Source organism: Rhinatrema bivittatum, chromosome 9 (assembly GCF_901001135.1).
Source record: "Rhinatrema bivittatum chromosome 9, aRhiBiv1.1, whole genome shotgun sequence".
Taxonomy (NCBI): domain Eukaryota; kingdom Metazoa; phylum Chordata; class Amphibia; order Gymnophiona; family Rhinatrematidae; genus Rhinatrema; species Rhinatrema bivittatum.
In genome coordinates, this window is record NC_042623.1 from 161,567,095 (window position 1) to 161,591,822 (window position 24,728).

General features: G+C 47.3%; 1 protein-coding gene across 5 annotated transcripts in view; it reads left to right on the plus strand.

Moving 5' to 3' along the window:
• The first annotated feature begins 379 nt into the window (after positions 1–379).
• WDR33 (WD repeat domain 33) overlaps positions 380–24,728 on the plus strand; it is a 414,563-nt gene continuing 390,214 nt past the window's right edge. For 2 of the 5 annotated variants that reach the window (XM_029615295.1, XM_029615298.1), the window contains exon 1: positions 382–593. The gene's annotated coding sequence lies outside the window, so the exon portion shown is untranslated. Of the gene's footprint in view, positions 594–24,728 lie in introns of all 5 variants that reach the window. The other 3 variants (XM_029615296.1, XM_029615299.1, XM_029615300.1) reach the window with 3 other exon arrangements.

Genomic DNA, 24,728 nt, shown 5'->3' on the forward strand with positions numbered 1-24,728 from the left:
TTCATTATCTGTGTTTTCTAACCTGTGCCTGCGTACACTCAATAGGTAGGGGAGCAAGAAAGCGGGATATAGGAGTCAGCAGTTTCGATCTGTACCTGTACCATTAACAGCAGCAGCAGCAGCAGCAGCATTACTTGTAGAGAGTGGGGACGGGACGGAGTAACAGTAGCGGTGCTAAGAGGTAGGCACATGCGCTCCTGTCGGTGGAGCTTGTGTAGTTTTGACTTGGTACTGCACGCACAGGACACGTGCTTGTGTCTGTCTCTCCTGGTGCTACATGCTCGGTGGTGTGTGGGTGGATCTTTTCTTTTTTGGTTGTTGTTGTTTTTGTTTCGTGAGCGCTGCTCTTTCCGCTGAGATCACCGTACAGGCTGAGTCCTTACGCTGTACGCGAGCGGCGTTACGTGAGTGCGTCATGACGTTGAGCTGCTGGTGCAGAGAGACATGGCGGCGGGCGCTGCTTATTGAGACGCAGCGTTTTCCCGGTGGCTTAGGGCGAAGGAATAGTTAGCGGCCGGAGGAGGAAAAGGAGAAAGCGACTCCGGCTTTGGCGCGGCATAGGTTGTGTCTTTCAGCACACACAGAGCTGAGCGGTGAGTGTCCTGGAGCAACGGCGGCCGCACTGCGGGACCGGAGGAGCCGCCATTACAGTCCCAACCGCTAATGTGCGTGCGAGAATGAAAAAATCAGCCCGGGGAGTGGGCCTGGAGCGGCTCAGGCACTGGGAGCCACGCCGGGACGGCATGGCCTGGAGCTGTGGGCGGCAGAGTTGGGTCCCTCCGTGTATAAAGGGACGTGGCTGGGGATGAGCCGGGTGGAAGGAGGCAGGAACTCTGCAAAGGAGCATGGGCCGCAGGGGCTCGGGCCCGGTTCAGGGTTTGATGATAGACAGGGGAAGGGGTTGGGTTTATTTTTTTGTTTCTCTTCCGGACTATAGATTGGTCCTATTCGGTCACCTCGGATCCTTGCCTCCCTCTATCCAAACAGTGTCTGGGAAATACCGGCTGGGCGTAAAGGCTGATGAATGGTGCCGGACTGAGAGTCGGAGTTATTTCCGTGGTCAGTTCGTCATCCTTCACACAACCTTGTGTATGTTTGCTCTTTTTAGAGAGGAGGTAGCGGGGACCTAGATGTGCACAGGTTACCTTTCTTTAGTCTTCTCAAAATCAATCCTTTAAATGATTTTTCATTGCCTTAGGTAAGGTAACCCATATTTAAAAAATCAACACATCTATTTTACTTGGGGCCTACAGGATGTTGCAGAGGCATATCTTGGATGGCTAATCGTGTATAGTGGTGTGTATACACCCCAATATAGTTTTAAGAAAAACTAAGACAGCAAAAGCACCATTTTACGGTCGAATTTATTCTCAATATGTACACAATGACAGCTATTTCTGTTAGTGCTTGGAAAGGTCATTTAATTTATTGTAATCGATTTCTTCCTAACAGATTACAGTATAAAACCTTTATAGATAAAGTAGGCCTACATAACTTCCTGTTATGTAGGCCTACAGTACAGTGCGCTCCGGTGGAGCGCACTGTACTGTATCAGCCTGCTAATTACGGGTCCAATTACGGGTTAACAGTGCGCTCCGGTGGAGCGCACTGTTAACCCGTAATTGGACGCGCATTTTTGACACGCTAGCTTTACCCCTTATTCAGTAAGGGGTAATAGCGTGTCAAAAACACGCGTCCAACCCCCCCAAACCTAATAGCACCCACAACATGCAAATGCATGTTGATGGCCCTATTAGGTATTCCTGCGCGATTCCGAAAGCAAAATGTGCAGCCAAGCTGCACATTTTACTTTCAGAAATTAGCGCCTACCCAAAGGGAAAGTGCACAGAAAAGCAGTAAAAACTGCTTTTCTGTGCACCCTCCGACTTATCATGGCAATATTAAGTCCTAGGTCCCGAGAGTTAAAAGTTAAAAAAAAAATAAAAAATAAAATTTGAAATCAGCCCATGGCTCGCGGGTTGAAAACCGGACGCTCAATTTTGCCGGTATCCGGTTTCCGAACCCGTGGCTGTCAGTGGGTTTGAGAACCGATGCCGGCAAAATTGAGCATCGGCTGTCAAACCTGCTGACAGCCGCCGCTCCTGTTCAAAAAGAGGCGCTAGGGACGCGCTAGTGTCCCTAGCGCCTCTTTTGCCGCGGGCCCTCATTTGAATACAGAATCGCTCTCCTGCGACTTTTACTGTATCGGCCTGTAGGTCGCTTATAGTGAGGTCACTTGTGGTGGTATGAATGATTCTTTTAAAGGTTTTGTCATAAAGTGTCAGTTGCACTTATCTGCAAGAGTCCACTATTCTTCTGATGGTCAAGCCTCAGAGGGAGGAAACATGAGAAACTTGCATCTCTGCATGGGATGGTGAAACAACTGCGTTTCTTGCTCAGCAGCTGCCTCTTTCTTCTACTTTTGTCCAGGCTTCATTTCTAATTGGGGAGGTAAGAGAAGGAGAGAGTAACTGCAGGGACATGAAGCATAGCGCTCTGGCTGCCTCTGCTTTAACCCTGCGTCACCACTTTTCCTGTGTCTCTCATGTTAGTGGTGACAGCTGTGGCAAGCCTGGGAGATGCCACAGGTCAGCTCAGTAGCAGAAGAGTGTTCAGATTGGTGTTGGCATTTGATCACTGAGAGCAATGAAGTTGACTCTTCCGTGGCAGATGGTTCTCTCCTGCAGTTCGGGAAGCACAGGTGGACTGATTGTGCAGGCTTCCACATATCCCTAGTTTAGAACCACCGGCTTAAGGATTAACTTATCTTTGGTCCTGTTGTTATATTATGGAGGACAGTAGTGAGGACTCTGTTTGCACTTAATTGCAGTATTTACCAGTATAAAGATGCTAGGATTCTGAGGCCGATGCAATAAAGTGTGCCCAGCCTAGCACATAAGTTAACAAGTGGTTGGACGCGTGTCCATGACTGCCGATGCAATAAGTGGATCAGTGCCTCCAAAACATGAGTCCAAACAAAGGTGTAGCTAATAGTGCTCATCATATGTAAATTCCTATCAAATTTTACGCCTGCTGTGCATCAAGAGGTCTACTTAGAACAAAAAATACAGCTTTTCTGTGGTTCCTCCTTCCAAGGATTGTTGCGATACAGGTAGAAGGAACCACAGAAACCATCCTGACCAAAAAAAGTATGAGGGAAGAAAATAATTTTGGGTACACAATACATACACTGCAGGCTGTGTATATTGTGCTGCTAAATTAGCTGCCATGGCATAAAACAGGCGTTCATAAATTGAGTGTCCTTTTTTTGGTAACCCGCACACAGCCACGTCTCCTGCGCGTCTGATGCCAAGGACGAGCTCAGGGTGCACAATTTATCTTTAGCGTTCATTTACATATTGCATCAGGGTCCCAAGAGAGGTGATATTCACAAGTTAAAAAAAAAATAGGTGCCCATTTTGGACACAGTTTATTGCATCGGCCTGAAAGAAAGTGACTAAGTAACATTTATTCATGGAAATGTTAGTGGAATCATGGAACAGTAACAGAATTTAAGAAGGCATGGGATTCTTAGTTGTGAAGGGACAGCTGAAGATCAGATGGTGTCTGTGGTATTGGGACAGGAAGGAAATTATGTAGATTTGATGGATCTTATTGTCCTTGATTTTTGTCATATTCTGTTTCTGCTTGTTTCTTATGTACATGTGTATTGAGGAAATTTCTCTTATCAGTACAACAGGAAAATTACTGACTGAACATATATTTATATCTGTTAAGACCTGAAGGCAGGAATAGGAGATTTCCCAAATCAGATAGCATCTTTCATCATAAGGGATGACACATTTCCTTTAGAAGGAGACACAGATTTTCTCAGGAGATAAGAAAAGAGGAAATAAGGGTCTTGGACATGGATGGAGATCAAATTAGTTTGGTGTGAAGAATTTAAATAAGTTTTTCTAGTATCTATTTATTTTATATACCAACGTTCGATCTGACATATCACATCTATTTACAGGGAAATACATGGTGCTGGAAACATTAATGTTTCCTATAGTTTTTTACAGATAAACATGGAATTAACTTTAGATGAACTAAAAATTTTAACAATAAATTAAAAGGTGTAAGCGGGAGCTTAGCTGAGGTTAACATGGAATAAGGTAATTTGTCATTTGACAAAGTCATAGAAAGTTTGAAAACTTTCCCATGCAGATCATTGTTAGTATTGCTGGACTTCGTACCTGTGGATAACTACTCCAGTGTCAGCCAAACTTTGGGGCTGATGCAATATTTAAGTTAGGGGTCGCGTTGTCAAGGAGGCACTAAGGGCGCTTGCGCACCCCTAGCTCCTTCTTGATAATGGGAGCCCGAGAGTGTGGACTGTTCGCCGGTTAGGAAAACCAACGCTGAGTTTATTGGTGTCGATTTTCCTAAATGCTGCACAGCCAAGGGTTCAAGAAACAGATGCTTGTCAATTGAGCGTCCGTTTCCTGCACTCGACTGCTGACATTTTTTTTTTTTTTTACTTAGTTTATTTTTTCCTCCTACTTAATGTCACAACGATATTAAGTAGGAAGCAGTACAGAAAAGCAATTTTTTCTGCTTTTCTGTACTAGTTTTAGGAGTGCTCAGCTATTAATGCATGCTCCGGGCAGGTGTTAAATTCTGATAGCTAAAATGTGCGTCCTAGACACACACTTTTTTTTTTTTTTTGCATTGGGAGTGAATAGCTAATAACCTCATTCACATGCATTTGCATGTGATGAGTGCTATTAGATTCACTCCGCGTTGGACGCGTGTTGTAGAGACGCTAATCACCTTATTGTGTAAGGGGCTTTCCTAGCCTGTAGCAGATGGACTCAGGACCAATGGGTATAGTGTACTCCTGATAGCAGTTGGAGATGGATCAGATTTCAATCTGACGTCAGCCTTAGTACATATAGCCCTGCAGGAAGTGCAGCTCTTCAGTATTTTCCGTCTCCATAGCAGTTCGGAACTCTATGCACACTTGCACAGCGTTAGAGTAATTTACTAAAGAAACCCAAAACAAGAAGAAATCTAACCTCTACAGATGAGCCCCGCTCTCCTGTGGTGACACCCCTTGGGTCCCTCCCCCAGTTGAGAATTCCCGAGGTGATTTCCGTGATCCCTCTGAGGTTGGCCTCGGTCTGGCAGCCGACCCTCGGCATGGACTTGGCCCCCGGCAACGGGTGAGGCTGAGAGGCAGCGGGTGCAACTTCGAGCGCGGTGGTGAAGGTATTTTCCCTCTCCCACCGCAGCCGGAGACCACCCGGAATGAGACCGGGAAACGCCAAGACAAGGTAAGGTAGAAAACGTCTTTAAAGTCTTCGGTCTCCGAAGTTCAAAGAGTCGCACAGGTCGCCATCCGGTGCCAGTGCCACCGGGTTGATAAGCCCCAGCAGGGCTAGGCCCTGGTCAGATTCGGGGGTCCTCCCACGTGGAGACCCTCCGAGGTGGTCGCCATACTGGCTGTGTGGTCGCCATTGCCATTTTGACCTATTCGCTGTCCCGACCCGTGCGCACATCGGCACGCGCATAATTGCCATGCTCATAGTGACGCGCACAACCACAAGCATACTGTGTCGGGCACATAAGTGGGGCCCTTGCGCACAGCGGCGAGCGCATCTTATTGAGCGCACAACCTAGACACACTGGAGCGCATAACTAGGCCACCTGGTCCCTGTATTTTTTACATGCACAAGCCATGGCTCCACCGGAGAAAGAAGCTCAAGGCTCAGGGCCTTTGCCCAGCATGCCACATGAGGAAGCCACAGCCCTGTGTATACCTGCTGTGCGAGGAGGCCCTGGGGGATTCGGCCCATGGCCCTTCCCAGCCGGTGCCGGGATCCAGCTCCTCTAACAGTACGCCGGACCTCACGACCCCCAGCGGGAGCCTCCCTCAAACGGGGCTCCCCAGGGACACAGCGCCTCTTAAGAAAAGTTTAAAAACATGGCTTTTTAAACAGGCATTTTACAAGGAGACGGGAGAATAGAAATTATTCAGGAATAAGCAGATAAACACCGACACACAGTACTTATGACAATACAGTAGAGTAGTCTATGAACCCCACATCACAGCTAGCATATTGATAACACTATGTAGAATAAATTTACCCGTAAAAGTACTTTCAGTACACTCGGTCATGACCCACTTCTCTAAAAATTATTTTGTCTAATGATATATTGTAACCGAACCTTTGACGGCACCTGTTAGAATGTACTATAGTACACTTTTACTTACATTAAATATGTGCCTACATGTAAACCGTTGCGATGGTGTATAACTTAGCGACGGTATAGAAAAGATTTTAAATAAATAAATAAATAAATATAGATCCAGCATCTATCTCCTGGGTGGAACTCTTCAAAGGCCTGCATACCTTCGTCCACATGCAGGGGTCACCTTTAACACGGCCACAGCCTCCGCCAGAGGACCTCGCATCCCGGAAGCCTCGAGGCCCAGAGATGTGTCTCCACCGCCCAGAAGCCCCACCCTCGGGGACACAGACATCTCAGACAGAGATTCAGAACTCCTGGAGGAAGGGGAACCCCCCCCAGGGACCAAACCCCACCGAACCATGATGCGTTTCTTCACCAAAGACGAGCCTCCACACCTAGTCACACACAGCTTGAAAGAGCTCGCTAATCCGGGCACAAGTACTTTGGGGGAACCTAAGATGAACCCCCTCCTAGAGGGACTCCGTCAGACCTCCCATCATTTCCCACTATTACAAGCCGTCCAGCAGCTAATTGACGTGGAATGGGTAGCCCCGGAGACCACGTTCAAAGGCGAGCATGCCCTGGCAGCCATGTACCCTCTGGATCCCGCTGCCAAAAATCTCCTGGCATGTCCAAAAGTGGATGCCATGGTCTGCGCGGTCTCGAAGCGCACTACTATCCCAGTCAAGGGAGGAGCAGCACTCAAGGATGCCCAAGACAGACATCTGGAATTCATCCTCAAGCAGTCTTTTGAAGTCTCCGCTATGTCTCTGTAGATAACGGCCTGCTGTGCCGTGGTGACATGCGCCTGCTTATCACAGATAAGGAACAACACTCCTGGGGAGGCCCTGGAGCCAGCAGTATCATTCCTCACGGATGCTGCTTCTGATCTAGTGCGCAGCGCAGCTAGAGGCGTATCATCCGCCGTGGCGGCCAGAAGACAACTCTGGCTCCGAAGCTGGTCGGCCGGCGCATCTTCCAAAACGAGACTCACAAGGATGTCATTCAAGGGAACCCTCCTGTTCAGGAGCGAACTAGAAAAGCTAGCCAACAAATGGGGTGAATCCCCACTGCCGCGGCTACCGGAGGACAGGAATAAGAGAAACCAGTGACCCTTCCCCCGAATCTCTAGAGGCAGAGGATTACAGCGCTTCAACCCATACGGAAGCACATATCAAGCGGCTCGCCCCGCAGGCAGGAGCCAGTCCTTTCGGAACAAGCACAATAAAAGGGGAGCCGGCTCGGGGCCAGGTCCCAGCCGCACCCCACAATGAAAATCAGCTGACCCATCCAAGGGAAGAAGCCATAAGGGGCAGACTTGCCCTATTCTACCAAAGATGGGTCGAGAGAACCTCGAACAAGTGGGTCCTAGCCATCATTCGAGAGGGATATTATCTGGATTTCCACCAATTCCCTCCGGCAAATTTGTGGAATCCCCCTGCCACGACCCCTCCAAGAGGACGGCAGTGGAAGCTACTCTGACCAGATTACTCACCTTAGAGGCTATAACACCGGTGCCCTCACAACAAATAAATACTGGACACCATTCCATCTATTTTATTGTTCCCAAGAAAGAAGGGACATTCCGGCCCATCCTGGACCTCAGGTCTGTCAACCGCCACCTGAAGATTTCCTTGCTTCCAAATGGAAACCCTACGCTTGGTCATAAGGGCGATACAACCAGGAGAATTCCTTACATCCCTGGATCTGTCGGAAGCTTACCTGCACATTCTGGTCCATCAAGAGCATCACCGTTTTCTAAGCTTCACGATTCTGGTCCATCACTACCAGTTCCAGGCATTACCATTCGGGTTAGCCACAGCACCTGGGGCGTTCACCAAAATCATGGTGGTAGTGGCAGCAACACTGAGGAAGGAAGGAATCCTCGTACACCCCTATCTGGATGATTGGCTGATCAGGGTGAAATCCCCAGAGGAGAGTCACCAGGCGACCAACTGAGTCAAAACTCTTCTGGAGAGCCTGGGGTGGGTGGTCAACACAAACAAGAGCTGTTTGCAGCCCTCCCAATCCCTAGAATACGTGGGAGTTCAGTTTGACACCAAACAAGACAGGGTCATCCTGACACCGACAAGGAGATCAAAACTGATGACCCAGCTGCGAACCTTGTTGAGCGAGCTTCGTCCAACAGAATGGGACTACCTCCAAGTCCATGGCACTACTTCCAGTGTGGACTACCTCCAAGTCCACACTGGAAGTAGTGCCATGGGCAAGAGCTCTCATGAGACCCCTACAGTGCTCTCTGTCATGATGGAGCCCGCTTTCCCAGAACTACACCGTTTGTCTCCAGCTCCCGGACAGATTTCGGACTCAACTACGATGGTGGCTACAAGAAGGCCATCGGAGCCAGGGAGTGAGACTGTCCTCACCGACCTGGATCCTGTTCACCACGGACGCCAGCCTACGGGGATGGGGAGCACACTGCCAGGAGCTAACCGCCCAGGGGCAATGGAACAAAGAAGAGTCGGGATGGAATATCGATAGTCTAGAAGCCCAGGCAGTAAGACTAGCCTGCCTGCGGTTCGGTCACACACTCCGAGACAAATCAGTCAGTCATGTCTGACAACGCTACAACAGTGTCCTACATAAACTGTCAAGGAGGAACCAGAAGCCAACAGATGTCCCTTGAAATAGACCCCCTAATAACATGGGCGGAAGCGAACCTTCGAGAGATCTCGGCCGTCCACATCGCAGGAAAAGACAACGTTGCTGCGGATTACCTCAGCAGAGAAAGTCTAGACCCAGGAGAATGGAGACTGTCGACCACAGCATTCCAGTTGATAGCCGTTGGGGAAAACCAACCATGGACCTCTTGGCAAACCGGTCCAACGCCCAAGTGCCCAGCTTCTTCAGCCGCAGACAGGAACTTCAATCCCAGGGAATCGATGCCCTGGTACAGACCTGGCTACAGGAAACTCTTATTATACGCTTTCCCACCGTGGCCCCTATTGGGCGCAATCATTCACAAGATAGAACACCACAGGGGACCAGTACTTCTGGTGGCCCCGGACTGGCCAAGAAGGCCGTGGTATGCAGACATGCGAAGGCTACTGACAGGGAGCCCTCTTCCGCTACCGCCACACAGGGATCTGCTCCAACATGGGCCAATCCTCCAGGAGGACCCAGCTTGATTCTTTCTTACGGCCTGGCCATTGAGAGGACTCGCCTGAGGAAAAGTGGATACTCTGGGGCAGTAATTGACACCCTACTCCGAGCACGCAAGTTCTCCACATCCCTAACATACATAAGGATTTGGAGAGTATTCGAAGCCTGGTGTGAGGACAGCGACATCATCCCACGTTTAGTCAAAATTCCCGCAATTTTGAAATTCCTACAGAACGGTCTACAGAAGGGATTGCCTCTCAATTCCATCATGCTACGGAACCAAGAGTGAGGACGGTAGCCTAGCTTCTCACCCGGATGTCTCCCGCTTCCTGAAGGGAGTCAAGCAGATCCGACTACCCCTAAAGTGGCCGGTGCCTCTATGGAACCTCAACCTGGTCCTAGACTTCTTAGCAGGAGCCTCCTTCAGACCTCTTCGCGGCCTGTCCTTCCGACTATTATTTATTTATTTAGAGTTTTTTTTTATATACCGACAACCGTTTGCACATCGTATTGGTTTACATATAACTTGGAACTATGACAGCGTAGCTGTCACTTAGGCATAGCCTTTACAGGGAACAAAACTATATGATAACGTTTAAGACAAATTAACTAGGTACAGGGTTTTAAAAGTGTAAACAGAATCACTAGGTACAATATTTAAAGTATAGGTTAATTAATTACAAAGATTTGAGGAGGAAAATTGAGCGAGGAGATAAGTGTTTAGAGAGGAGGCTTGGTTATAAAGTTAACAAGAGGCTGAGGTAAGGGGACATTAAGATACTGAATAAGAAGGGAGATATTTACACAAAATTCAAAAACATGCAGTAAGTACACAAAATTCAGGAATATCAAATCATGTAGGACAAGTTTCAGAAGTTATTCACAATTATTCAGTAATTATACTACAAAAATTTCAGCAATTATTCACAAAGGTGGGTGGTATTTGAAGGAAAGGCTTGTAGGAACAGCCAAGTTTTTAGTTTTTTTTTTTTTTTAATTTAGGTGTGGAGGTTTCAGTACGTAAGTCTGGAGGCATGGAATTCCATAGGGTGGAGCCAGCCAGAGGAAAGGCTCTGTTCGTTGTGGAGATGAGTTTGGTAGATTTGATCGAAGGTGTGCGGAGCATTCCTTGAAGGGTGGAACGGGTTGGTCTTCCTGGTGGCAGTCTGTTCGGCCCGTCATATCTCCGAGCTACAAGCACTGTCCTGCTGGGAACCGTTCCTCAGACTCACTCCGGGAACCATCCAGTTACGCACGATCCCGTCCTTCCTCCCCAAAGTGGTTTCTCACTTCCATCTCAACCAAACCATCTCGCTACCATCGCCAGATGAGCATAAGGATTAGGAAGAATCTCGCCACCTGTGCCACCTCAACGTCGGCAGACTCCTAGTCCAATTACTGGAAAGGTCAGAATCCATACGAAAGACGCACCATCTATTCGTCCTTCACAGTAGGAAGAAGCAAGGGGAAGCAGCCTCGCGGGCAACCATAGCCCGCTGGATCAAAGAAGATATCAAGGTGGCCTAAGTAGAAGCAGGCAAACCGCCACCTTTGCAAGTCAAGGCCCATTCCACTGGAGCACAGGCAGTGTCCTGGGCAGAAACCAAGATGCTATCACCCGCCGAGATATGTCGGGCGGCGACATGGTCATCCATTCACACCTTCTCCAGGTTCTACCGCCTGGATGTTCAGGTGCGAGAGGACACAGCATTTGCAAGGGCAGTACTAAGTGGGCCTCGGGCAGCCTCCGACCCGGTTCGGGAGTAGCTTTTATACATCCCATTGGTCCTGAATCCATCTGCTACACGCTAGGAAATGGAGAAATTACTTACCTGATAATTTCGTTTTCCTTAGTGTAGACAAATGGACTCAACATCCCACCTACGGCTGCCATCATTCATGGAATCCTCGGGCAACATTCCCGAGAGCGAGTTATTCACGGGTAAGCCAAGCTTTCCCTCCAATTAGGACACCCATCCTACTGGGTGTCGACGTTTCCTGGTTGAGGGCACTGGCGGTCTCCAGCTATAGCCAATTTAACCAGTTCAAGTTAATCAAGTTATCCAAGTTATTCAGCCACACATATATCCACAATTGCTTTTCGAGGAGAATACTGAAGAGCTGCACTTCCTGCAGGGGTATATGTACTAGGGCTGACGTCAGATTGAAATCTGATCCGTCTCGAACTGCTATCAGTACACTCTACCCATTGGTTTGAGTCCATCTGTCTACACTAAGGAAAACGAAATTATCAGGTAAGTAATTTCTCCGTTAGCGCCTATGCAACCTGCGTCCAACTGCGGGTTATACAGTGTGCTCTGTACACTGTCTTGCATCTGCCCATTTTTCAGCAGGCCTTTTGCAGTGATGTATGGTTCTGTTTTGCAGATCTGACTAGATTTTGTGCAGTTATGTCAGATTTATTAGATTGTAAGCTCTATTGAGCAGGGAGTATTTTTTTTTTTTTCTGTTTTGTATAGCGCTGCTTGTGTTGTATAGTGCGATAGAAATGCTAAGTAGCAGTAGTAGATTTGTCTTGGTCTTCCAGATCTTGCCTTGATTTCAACATTTCTATTTCATTTCTTAAGTGTTTCTGACAGTTGAAATTGCAAGCTGGAAATGTTTAGAGATTTGTTTTTAGCAGAGCTTCCCAAACCTGTCCTGGGACCCCACAGCCAGTTGAGATAATTTGCATGTCATGGAGACTCAGTATATGCAAATTTCTCATGCATATTGATTGTGGATATCCTAAAAATCTGCCTAGCTCTGGGGTCCAGAGGACAGGTTTGGGAAGCCCTGGCTTATAGCCTTCCCCTGCTTTGTAAGAGTGTAAATTATCTTCATTTTTAAATGCTCAGAAAGCTGTTTAGAAGAACCCATGGTTGTTGATAGAACAACAACCTGAGAGGTTAGATGAATCAGAGTATTTGGTCAACCGTGGAATTGTCTTCGTCTGACTAATTGAAGATCTGATAAGGCTCAAAAAGTTGATTTGATTCATTAAAAAAAAAATATATATATAGAAATAAATCAACTGGAAGGATATCCAAATTTTTGCACATGCCATTTTCAGTTTTATTATTTTCAATCTGTTAATCAGCAAATAGTTTTGTATCAAAAAATAATTTCAGAAAGATGGTTTAACTTAGGTAGATAAATCAAGACGGTACAAAACTATAGTCCCTAACTAAATACAATTGAAAATGTAACAAAAGAGAACAGAAATAAAATTAAAACAATATTTTATTACAAACTTTCACATAATTAAAGACATTTTAAAGACCTAATTTATATATTTTATTACAATATACAAATAAACCCTGAAAATGTGCCCCCAAATACTTGCTAAACATATGTAAATAATACAGTAAAAACAGCTCTCAACCATATATCAGTCATGCATCCACACTACACACAAACACTCGATTTAAAAAGCATAAGCAATAAATATGAACACTGAAGTGGTACTGGTCTTGCCAGTAGAGCCCAAGGGGTGAGGAAGTAGAGACTTGGGTTGTTTCAGGGTTCCTGAGATTGAGGGCTCCAACCCCCTTAGCGGTCAAAATTCTCTTAGGGCTGTGGCTTGTTGACTTCTTCTTCTCCCCCCTCCTTGGCCACTTTCATATTATGGGATCAGGCCTTGTTCCTCCCTTTCCCATTAATTAGGATAGCTGAAAAAGTTATATGGGGGTGGGGGAGGCTGTTTGGATTGGCTTGGATTCCAGTGGTGGCTGCGGCTGTTCTGGGAAATCCAGGGGAGAGGGAATCATGGAGGGCTGAAGAAAGTGCCACAAATATGGAGCCTGCCTCTGGAGTTCCTCTGCAGTCTGGAGTATGCATGCACGCAGCTGCTGGAGACAGGGGAAGCACAAAGCAGCCTATATGGCAAGATTCATCAGTATTGGAGATATGGGGTTAGAGCTTGGCCTGTTATGGCAGGGGGAGCACCTGGGTTATTTTTTTGGCAGAATATGCTGTATTCTGCCACAAGAAAGGGAGAGCCTGGCTTAGTCTCCCTCTGCTTCTTTAGGAGGGCCCCCAGAGTGGTCTCTTGAAGGCTTATGGATGTTTCCTGTAAGGAGGTCTGGATTTGATGTCCTTGTTTCCCTGGAGTTACTACTTTTTGTCCAAGGCCTTTCTCGTGTAGGGCAGGACTGTGGGTTTCAAGATTGTCTGATTCACAAAAGACCACCCAAGCAATGACATTCCTTGGAGAATCAGTCTCCTTGCGAAGAAACATTGTTCTTTGAGAGAAGGATCTTCACTCAAGATCGCCATGAGATCCTTACCTCTAACCTGTCCACCTGAAAATGGGGGAAGGACCAGTCTGAGTTCTCTAAAGAGGAGGAAGGGAAGATTTTCTCAGATAAGTGAGGAGTCCTCTGGCTGTTTAAAAGAGAGGAGTTATTCTCCTATGAAGTGCTGAAATCCCTTAAGATTTCTGATCAGTAGACCTGTAATCCCAAATTAAAGGATTCCGTTGTGGTGGGCTGCAGGAAACCACCAATGTCCTTTGCCTTACGTAGGGCTATCAGAGACACTACTCTACAAACTGTCTCCAAGGTCATGGTAGTAATGGTGATCTTTTTACGTAGAGAAGGCGTTGCTGTCAGAGCCATCAGAAGAAGAGAATTGATGAGAAACCCCTAGAGTAGCCCAAGTTTTACAATTGCTCAGTTGGATGGTGAATTCCTGAAAGAGCAGATTGAATCACCATACAAGTCTTGGAGATTTTTTGGAAGTAAGATTCATCACCTCTGTGGGGACATGCTCTTAAGAAAAAGAGAGAAAGTTCAGGATATATCTCCAATTGAGAAGATTGTGGGTAAGCTCCCCTTGGGTGTGGGGACTGTCTTGGGATCTATGGTGGCAATCCTAGAATTGGTGCACTGGGTTTTAGAGCACATATGCAATCTATTAAGAACTTCCTTCTATCGAGCTGATTTCCTATGTCTCAGTTTCGCGGTGTGCTTACGCTTTCTGCAGCTGGTCAGAAGTTCTGCAGTAGTGGCTTGACAAGGGCAACATGAGAATTGTGAGTCTGAAACTCCCAGCATAGATGGTGGTGAAAACAGATACCGGTGAAAGAGGCTTGGAGGGGGGTTGGCTCTGTGTCTCAAACAGGTGGCACTAGGCCTGTGGTCAAAGCAGGAAGCTAGTCTTAACAGGTTGGAAACCAGAGCCATTCACCTAGCTCTTCTGGCCTTCTTCCCACTGATTGGGGAAGCAGCATTCAGTCTTATCCAGCAGTGTGATAGCAGTGGCATAAGTGAATAGATAAGGTTTCACCAAAAGTGCCATGTATGTTCCTTATTGTATATTATTTTTGATATGTGGTATGTATGTTTCTTATCTGTGTATCTATGTGCTGATTTGGAGGAGCAAAGTCACTTGGCAGGAGACCATCACTTTGGGGTAGCAGGAAGTGATCCTGTAGTTAGGACCTGTCCTCCATGTGTGATGCCTTATCCTCTCGCACTGAGGGTATGTCTCAAGGGCCATGTGCCCAAGAAGGGAAGGATTGAGACAGCTGTTTTAGTGGATGGTTCAATCACTAGAAATGTAGATAGCTGGGTGGTTGGTGGGCATGAAGATCGCTTAGTAACTTGCCTGCCTGGTGCGAAGGTAGCGGACCTCATTCACTATCTAGATAAGATTTTAGAGAGTGCTGGGGAGGAGCTGACTGTTGTGGTATAAGTGGGTACCAATGCCATTGGAAGGTGCAGGAGAGAGGTTCTGTAGACTAAATTTAGGATCTCCAGGATTGCATTTTTGTAAATGTACCCCATTCCACGCGCAGGACTCCAAAGGCAGGGTGAGCTGCGAAATCTCAATGCATGGATGAGATGATGGTGCAGAGAAGAGGGTTTTAGATTTTTTAGGAACCGGGGAACTTTCTGGAGAAAGGGGAGCCTATTCTGTTAGGATACGCTCCACCTTAACTAGAGTGGAACCAGGCTGCTGGTTCCAACTTTTAAAAAGGAGGTAGAGTTATTTTTAAACTAGATGATTGGAGAAAGCTGACAATCACTTAGAAGCACATGGTTTGGAATGATATATCTTTGAAGGATATTAATAAAACAGGGAATTTGGAGCATCCTGATAGCGGTTGCAATAAATGCTAAATTAGCCCAGGTGACTCTTAAGTAAAGAGCAGGGCAGAAAGATTCCAAATTACCCCTATTAACTGATAAGCAGGTTGTTAATACAAAACAAGAATCATACTTTGACATATCTGTATGCAAATGCTAGAAGTCTGAAAAATAAGATGGGAGAGTTAGAATGTATAGCACTGAATGAAGAGAGAGAGAGATAATTTGGCATCTCAGAGACCTGGTGGAAGCATAACCAGTGGGGTAGTGTGATACTAGTGTACAAATTATAACACAATGAAAGGATGGATCAAATTGGTGGAGGGATGGTGCCTAATGTTAAAGAGGGCATAAAGTCATACAGGATAAAAGTTCTGCAGAAAACAAAATGCACCGTAGAATTTTCATGGATAGAAATCCCATGTGAGAAGTGGAATAGGAAAGCTGTTGTGTACTACAGTCCACCCGGTAGGGATGTGCAGACCAAAAGTTTATGTTCATAAGTCCATAAGTCGAAAGGGGGGGGGGTCAATTTCGGTCAATATGGACATATGTAGAATTCCATAAGTTGAGTCTATGTCCATACGTGCACCGATTCCCTAAATAAAAATTTAAACCCCTCACCCTCCTTAATCCCCCCCAAGACTTACCAAAACTCCCTGGTGGTCCAGCGGAGAGTCAGGACGCCATTCCTGACCCCCCCAAGCTGACCAAAAGTTCCGGTTGTGTCCAATGAGGGTCCCGGAGCGAACGCGCGGGGAATCACGTGACGTCCGCGTCACTCCGACGTGACGAGGACGTCACGTGCTCCTCGCAAAGGAATACAGAAATGGCGTCCTGACTCCCCGCTGGACCACCAGGGAGTTTTGGTAAGTCTTGGGGGGGGGGATTAAGGAGGGTGAGGGGTTTAAATTTTTATTTAGGATCAACAATCGCGATTTCCAACGTATTCAACATAGCTATGTTGAATAAGTTGGAAATCCGATCGTTTTCGCCTCAACACTTTTTTAAGTTAAAAAAAAAAAAAAAAGTTGCGTTTTACATATGCGGTCAAAACGAATGCACACCCCTACCACCCGGCCAGAATGAACAGGGAACGGATGAAAAGCTAACAAAATTGCAACATAGTAATAACGGGTGATTTCAGGTACCCTAGTATAGGCCATGCTAAGGAAGTAAATTTTCTAGATGAAATACGTGACTGCTTCATGGAACGGCTGGTACAAGAACAGACTAGAAAGGGAGCTATTTTAGACCTAATCCTTGGTGGAACATATACTTTGGTGTGAGTGCTAACGATGTTGGGCTACTTGGCAAAAGTGATCATAAAATGATCTGATTTGACTTGATAATTGGAGAGAGGACACTAAGCAAATCTACTGGGATAGTGTTTAACTTTCAAAAAGGAGACTGAAAATGGTTAGGATATAACTGAAAAGAGCAGTTGCAAAGGTTAAGAGTTTATCATTTATTGATGTTGTTTAAAAATACCGTCTTGGAAGACTAGACCAAATGTATTCCATGCATTAAAAAAGGTGGAAGGAAGGCCAAATGACTGTTGGAATGATTAAAAGTGAAGTGAGATAGGCTATTTTAGACAAAAACATCTTTCAAATAATGGAAAAGAGATCTGAATGAAGAAAGTAGGAAACAAAATAAGCACTGGCAAGTTAAATGCAAAGCATTAAGAAAGGCAAAGACAGATACTACTCCGTTGGTATTATACACCTGCTAAGATACACAAGTTTAAATCTAACTATGATATTCGTTGTTGGAAGGGGTGTGGGAACGACGGCACTTTCTATCATATGTGGTGGACCTGCCCCTATGTAACACAATTTTGGACTGCTTTGACCTCCTTCCTTCGAGAGATGCTGGGGAGTGAGTTAGTGCTTACCCCTGAACAGGTGTTACTGAATATGCCGTGGGACTTGCCAGTACTACAGGGAAAGCTGGTTACTTATATTGTCTCAGCTGCTAAATGCCAGATCGCCTTAGAATGGAAATTACCTGGCCCTATTGCTTTTGAGAAAATTCATGGTCGCTTGCAGATTCTTAGTACGCTGCATGATAGTGTGGGATCCTTCCAGGTCAGTGAGATGGCCTCGTCCCGGAGGGTATGGCAGCCGTATAGGGATTGGCAAATGCGCAAGGGCCTATGACCTTCTTGCTCTCCTATCACTCAGCATACCTGCTAGATATGCCAGTGCCCCTTTACACATGGTTTCCTCATGGGTCCTCAATAGATGGTAGGGTGGGAGGGGGGGTGGGTGGGAGGGGATATTGCAGATAAGAGAGTTGTTGCACATTGCTCTGTTATTGGAACGCTGTATATTGTTCGGATACTTTGACTTTATTGTTCATGGCTGTTTTCGTTCATGCTATATATGTGTATATTTTGCACGCTTTCAATAAAAAACCTTAATTACAAAAAAAAAAGAAAGGCAAAGACAGAAATTGAAGCTTGCTGTGGAAGCAAAACTTTCAGGTACATTTGAAGCAAAATGACTGCGAGGGATTTAGTTGAATCATTAAATGATTGAGGAATAAAAGGGGGACACTAAGGGAGCACAAGGCCATAGCAGAGCGACTAAATGATTTCTTTGCTTCGGTCTTTACTGAGGAAGTTGTAAGGTAGATACCCATGCCAGAAGTGATATTTAAAGGTGATGATTCAGAGGAGCAGAAACAAATCTCAGTGAAGATGTAATAGGGCAAATTGATAAACTAAAAGAATAGCAAATCATCTAGACCAGATGGTATACAATCCAGAATGCTGAAAGAGCTGAAAAATGAAATTTCCTAGCATGTAGCAGATGGACTCAGGACCAATGGGTATAGTGTGCTCCTGATAGCAGTTGGGAGACTGAATCAGATTTCAATCTGATGTCAGCCTACATATACCCGTGCCGGAAGCTCTTCAGTATTTCTCCGTCTCCTAAGCAGTTAGGGACACTAAACACGCTTACACAGCGTTAGAAAATCCAAATCAAAGAAGAAAGAAAATCTTACCTCTATGAGATGAGCCCCGCTCTCCTATGGTGATACCTAAGGGTCCCTCCCCCAGTCGAGAATTCCTGAGGTGATTTCAGAGATCCCTCAGAGGTGAGCGTGAACTTAGCCCAGAGTGGCTGAGAGGCAGTGGGTGCAATACCGAGCGCAGCGGTGAAGGTATTTTCCCTCTTCCCCCGCAGCTGGAGACCGGGAAGTGCTGAGACAAGGTAAGGTAGAAAACTTTCTTTAGGTCTTCGGTCTCCGAGGCTTGGATAGCCATACAGATCGTCCTCCCGGCATCTGTTAAATCGGGTTGAGCAGCCCCGACCGGGCTAGACCCCGATCCGGTGTGAGGGTCCTCTCAAGTGGAGACCCTTGGGGGGTCGCCATCTTGCCCACGTGGTCGTCTGTGCCATTTCCCCCCCTTGATTGCCATATTGTCCGCACAGCGGTGAGCCGGGCGCACAAATGACTTGTGCGCGCTGTAGTGCGCACACAACAGTGCCGGGCACACAAATAGGCCTGTGCGCACAGTGGCGCCCGCATCCCCACTAAATGCACAAATAGCGGCCTGCACTCACAACTAAGTTCCCCGGCATGCACACATATGAGCTTTGAGCCACTCCATGCGCACAAATCATGTCACCTCCGGCCAGGAAAGCAAAGGGACAAGCTTTCTGTCCTGCCTGCCACCTGAAAGCTGCAGAGTCAGAAGTGGCCTCTGCCCTATGCCTGTAGTGCGAAGAGGCTCAAGAGGACCCGAAGCAAGGCCCTCCTCAGAGAGTAGAGGAGTCCGCCTCCACTAATGATAGTACACCGGACCTCTGTATCCCGGGCACCTCGGGGGAATTCCTCTGGATTCAATATGGACCCAGGGACCTTTTCCTGGGTGGAATTCTTCAAAGGCCTGCAAACCTTTGTCCAGATGCAATCGGTACCACCTGTGCCATAGCCTCCACCAGAAGAGCAAAACCTTCCAAGCCCTTCTCGGATCCCCCGAGACACGCCCCTTCCAGGCAAATGCCTCCCCTTAGGGGACACAGACACCTCTGGAGAAGAACCTGACTCCCTGGAGGAAATCCCTCCAGGAATGGAACCATACCGAACCATGATGCGATTTTTCTCCAAAGACGAGTTACCAGATCTCGTGTCTCTGAGTCTGAAAACGCTGGCCATCCCTGGCACAAGTACCTCAGGGGAGCCAAAGACGAACCCGGTTTTGTTCTGTTCCGTCAGGCCTCATGCTATTTCCCTATACTACAGGCCGTACAACAGCTGATTGACCTGGAATGGAATGCTCCGGAGGCTAGCTTCAAAGGAGGACGGGCCCTGGAAGCCCTATATCCTCTGGAACCCACGGCTAAAGAACTCCTAGGGTTCCTGAAAATGGACGCCATGGTCTGCGCTGTCTCAAAGCGCACTACCATTCCAGTCGAAGGAGGAGTTTCGCTCAGGGATGCGCAGGACAGACGTCAGGAATCCATCCTTAAACAATCATTTGATGTCCCAGCAAGGTCCCTGCAGATCGCTTCCTGTGATTACCGGAGGACAGGAACAAAAGAAACAAACGTCCCTCTCCCCGAAGAAACAAGGGCAGAGGAGCCCAGTGTTTTAGACTGTATAAAAACTCATACCATTCATCTCGCCCCGCTGGCAGGAGCCAGTCGTTTCGTAACAAACAAAAACAGCAAGAGGGGAGCTGGCTCAGGTACATGCCCTGGCTGCATCCCTCAATGAGAATCAGAAGACCCATCCACAGGAAGAAGCCATAGGGGGCAGACTTACCCTCTTCTATCAAAGATGGGTCGAGATAACGTCAGACAAGTGGGTCCTAATCATCATTTGAGAGGGATACTATCTAGACTTCCACAGCATCCCCCCCAGACAAATTTGTGAGATCACCGGGCCACTCCCTCTCCAATAGGACGGCAGTGGAAAACACGCTGACAAAGCTACTCAGCCTAAAGGCGATAACCTCGATGCCCAAGCACCAACAAAATACTGGTCACTTTTCCATCTATTTTATCGTTCTCAAGAACGAGGGAACGTTCCGGCCCATCCTGGACTACAAGACCGTCAGTCGCTATCTGAGGGTACCGCACTTCCACATGGAAACCCTATGTTCAGTCATAAGGGCAGTACAACTGATTTCTCTGGATCTATCAGAAGCCTATCTCCACATCCCGGTCCATCACACCTATCAGCACTACCTACGCTTTGCGATACTGGACCATCATTACCAGTTCTGAGCGCTACCTTTCAGACTAGCTACAGCCCCTTGGACGTTCACCAAGATCATGGTGGTAGCTGCGGCGACACTGAAGAAAGAAGACATCCTCGTACACCCATATCTGGACGATTGGCTGATCAGAGCAAAATCTCCAGAGGAAAGTCACCAGGCGACCACCAGAGTCGAGAATCTACTACAGAATCTCGGGTGGGTCATCAACCCAACCAAGAGTTACCTGCAGCCTCCCAATCACTAGAGCAGCGCTTCTCAGCCGGTGTGTCGCGACACACCAGTGTGTTGCGTGCTCCCGGTCTCTCTTGCTGCTCTTCCTTCCCTGCTGCCGTTGCCACCGGGCTATCAGCACGTTCAAGCCCAGTGGGGAATGGCAGCGGTGCTAGAAGAAGCTGTGGCAATTGCGGCTAGCCTTTTTTTCTTCCCGCACCTGCCCCCCCCCCCCATGACCTGGAACAGGAAGTGATACACAGTGCGGTGCGCGGGAAGGAGAAAGAGCCATGCTGCGTTGACAAGTAGCGGCGGCAGCAGCATCGGCCTCTGTGCAATCGAAGCAGCTGGTAATCGGGAAAGGAGACAGCAGCATGAGCCTCCCGCAGCCGATGGGAGTTTCCTTTCTTGGCCTGCGGGGGTTGGAGGAGGAGATTGTTGCAGCTACCATTTGTGCTGGGGGGGGGGGGAGTGAATGAGAGAGAGAGAGAAGCAGCCAGCCAGCCTGTTTGTAAGTGAGATAATGTGTGTGTGATTTGAGAGCCTGTGTGTAAGCGAGAGAATGTATTTGATTGAGAGCATGTGTGTGATTGAGAGAAACTGGTCAGAGAGCTGGTATGTGTGTGTGTGTGTGTGTGTGAGAGAGGCAGTGAAAGTGACTGCTCAGGGAGATGACTGTGTATGTGAGAGTGTGAGACATTGGTCAGGGAGGTGACTGATATATATATGTGTGTGTGTGAGAGAGAGAAAAAGCATGGAAGTGAGAAATCTGGGTATGTGAAAAAGCATGGGAGTAAGAAGCTTGGTGTTGTGGGGGTGTGTATGAAAGAAAGCATGGGAGTGAGAAGCCTGATTATGTGAGAGAGACCATGGGAGTGGGAAGCCTGTGTGTGTGCATGTATGAGAGAGACTGGTTGGTAAGGTGACGGTGTTTGTGAGAGAGAGAAATGTGTTGGTAAGGTGACGGTGTGTGTGAATGTGAGAGAGAGAATGTGATTCAGAGAATGAGAAGCCTGTATATTTGGAGAGCGAACATGGAAATGAGAGAGAGACTGGTGTGTGTGTGTAACAGAGAGAAAGTGATTATGGGAATGAGAAGCCTGTGTATGTGAAGAGAATAAGCATGGGAGTGAGAAACCTGGGTGTGTGTGTGACACAGCATGGGAGTGGGAAGCCTGTGTGTGTGTGTATGCATGAGAGAGATCAGGTGACTGGTGTGTGTTTGTGTGTGTGTGTGAGAGAGAAAGTGATTATGGGAATGAGAAGCCTGTGCATGTGGAGAGAACAAACATGGGAGTGAGAGACTGGTGAGTGTGTGTGTGTGAGACAAAGTGATTATGAGAGTGAGAAGCCCGTATATGTAAGTAGAACACGGGAGTGGGAAGCCTGTGTGTGTATATGGCATGAGAGAAACTGTTCAGGAAGGTGACTGGTGTGTGTGTCAAAGACTGTTTGGGAGATGATTGGTATGTGAGAGACAAAAACTGGTCATGAGGGTATGACTGGTATGGTGTGTATGTGAGAGACATGGGCCCTAAGGAAGAGGTCCATGAGTATAGAGCTTAGCCGCTACTGCTGCTTCTGGTGTGTGCTACGGCCTCCATGGAAGAGGAGTAGGAGAGCTGCTGGAGGGGGTAAGTAAAGGTGGCTTTTTAAGTTAATTTAAATGGCAGTCAATCAAGAAAAATAATTTAATATGTGATGTCTGCTTTTTTGAAATATTTTATTGGTGTTTGGAGAATTTGTAATAGTTTTTATGAGTTTTTAATTGTTGGATGTTATTCTGTTCATAGCTGTTTTGTAACATTTATTCTGCTTATTAGTATAGTTTTATAATTATTTCTGTGTGTGGATCTATAGCTGCTTGCTAGTTCTGTTTTCCTAATAAGAGGTGTATTGGTTTTTAGGGCCTGATTTAATATTTGTAGTGTTGCCTTTTCATAGATAGGATTGCTCCTATTTGAGTGTATTCCATAATGTGCATTACTACAGATCCTGGGAGTATGTTAGGTCGGTTCTGTGTCTGTTACTGAGATGAGATATTTTACTAGCATGTAAGCTTTGTATCAGTCTTATTTGTTGTGTTTTCTCAAGAGGGCATGCATTGGTGGTAAACTGCTGTCTTTTCATAAGTAGGGCTGTTGAGCCTGGAAGTAGAAGGAGTTTGAGTTGCTGTTACTGAGATGACACCAGAACAAGAATATCTTTTTTGTAGGGTGAGTTGTATGGGGAATGTCATAATTCTGCTTTACATCCATTATTGTGGGTCAGGGGGGTTCCCATGGATGCAAACTGTATTTTTACATCTAGCCCTATGACGATCATGGGTCACTGTGTCATGCATGTGAGAACTATCTGTCAGGTGTGTCCTGACAGAAAAAAGGTTGAGAACCACTGCACTAGAGTACCTGGGAGTCCGGTTCAACACAGGACAAGGTTGTTCTTCCCTCTACAAGGAGAAGGAAATTGATGGACCAGTTGCGAAAACTGTTGAGCTATGCTTGCCCCAAGGTATGGGACTACCTTCAAGTCCTTGGTCTCATGACATCGACCCTAGAAGTTGTCCCATGGGCAAGGGCCCACATGCACCCACTACCACGTTCCCTACTGTCATGGTGGAACCCGATGTCCCATAACTATTCTGTTTGCCTCCAGCTTCTGGTAGAGGTCCGGACACAGCTCCAATGGTGGCTACAGGAAGACCATCTGAGCAAGGGAGTAAGACTAACACCTCCGATCTGGATCCTGCTCACCACAGATGCGAACCTGCAAGGGTGGGGAGTCCACTGCCAGGAACTGATGGCCCAGGGGCAATGGGACAAGGAAGAATCAGGATGGAACATAAACCGGCTGGAAGCCCGATTGGTCAGACTAGCCTGCCTACAGTTCAGTCACAGACTCCGTGGCGAATCTCTCAGTCATGTCGGACAACGCCACAACAGTTGCCTAAATCAACTGCCAGGGAGGAACCAGAAGTCAACAGGTCTCCCTGGAAATAGACCCCTTAATGGCGGAGGAGGAAACAGACCTGCAAGGGATCTCAGCTGCCCACATCGCAGGAAAAGACAATGTCACTACGAACTACTTCAGCAGAGAGAGTCTGGACCCAGGGGAGTGGACTCTGTCGACCACAGCCTTCCAGTTGATAGTAAACCGCTGAGGAACCCCAGCCATGGATCTACTGGCAACCCGGTCCAACGCCCAATTTTCCAAGTTCTTCAGCTGCAGACGAGAACCGCAATCCCAGGGAATCGATGCCCTCGTCCAGACCTGGCCACAGGAAGACATGCTGTATGCCTTTCCCCCATGGCCACTACTGGGCAGGATCATCCGCAAGATAGAACATCACAGGGAGCTAATACTTCTAGGGACCTCGGACTGGCCAAGAAGGCCATGGTACGCAGACATGCGAAGACTTCTTGCGGGGAGCCCTATGTGTCTACCTCTACACAGGGATCTCCTCCGGCAAGGACCGATCCTCCACGAAGATCCAACTTGATTCTCGCTTATGGTCTGGCCATCGAGAGGACTCGCCTGATGAAGAGCGGATATTCTAAGGCAGTGATTGACACCTTGTTCCGAGCACGCAAGTTTTTCACGTCTCTGAATTATACGAATATGGAGAATTTTCGAAGCCTGGTGTGAAGACTGCAACATCCTTCCGCGGCCAGTCAAAATTCCCATAATCCTGGAATTTCTTCAGGACAGCTTGAAAAAGGGGTTGTCTCTCAACTCCCTCAAGGTTCAGGTGGCCGCTCTGGCCTGCTTCAGAGCCAAAGTGGATGGTATCAGTCTATCATCCCATCCAGATGTCTCCTGCTTCCTGAGAGGGGTCAAGCAAATCCGACCACCACTAAAGTGGCTGGTGC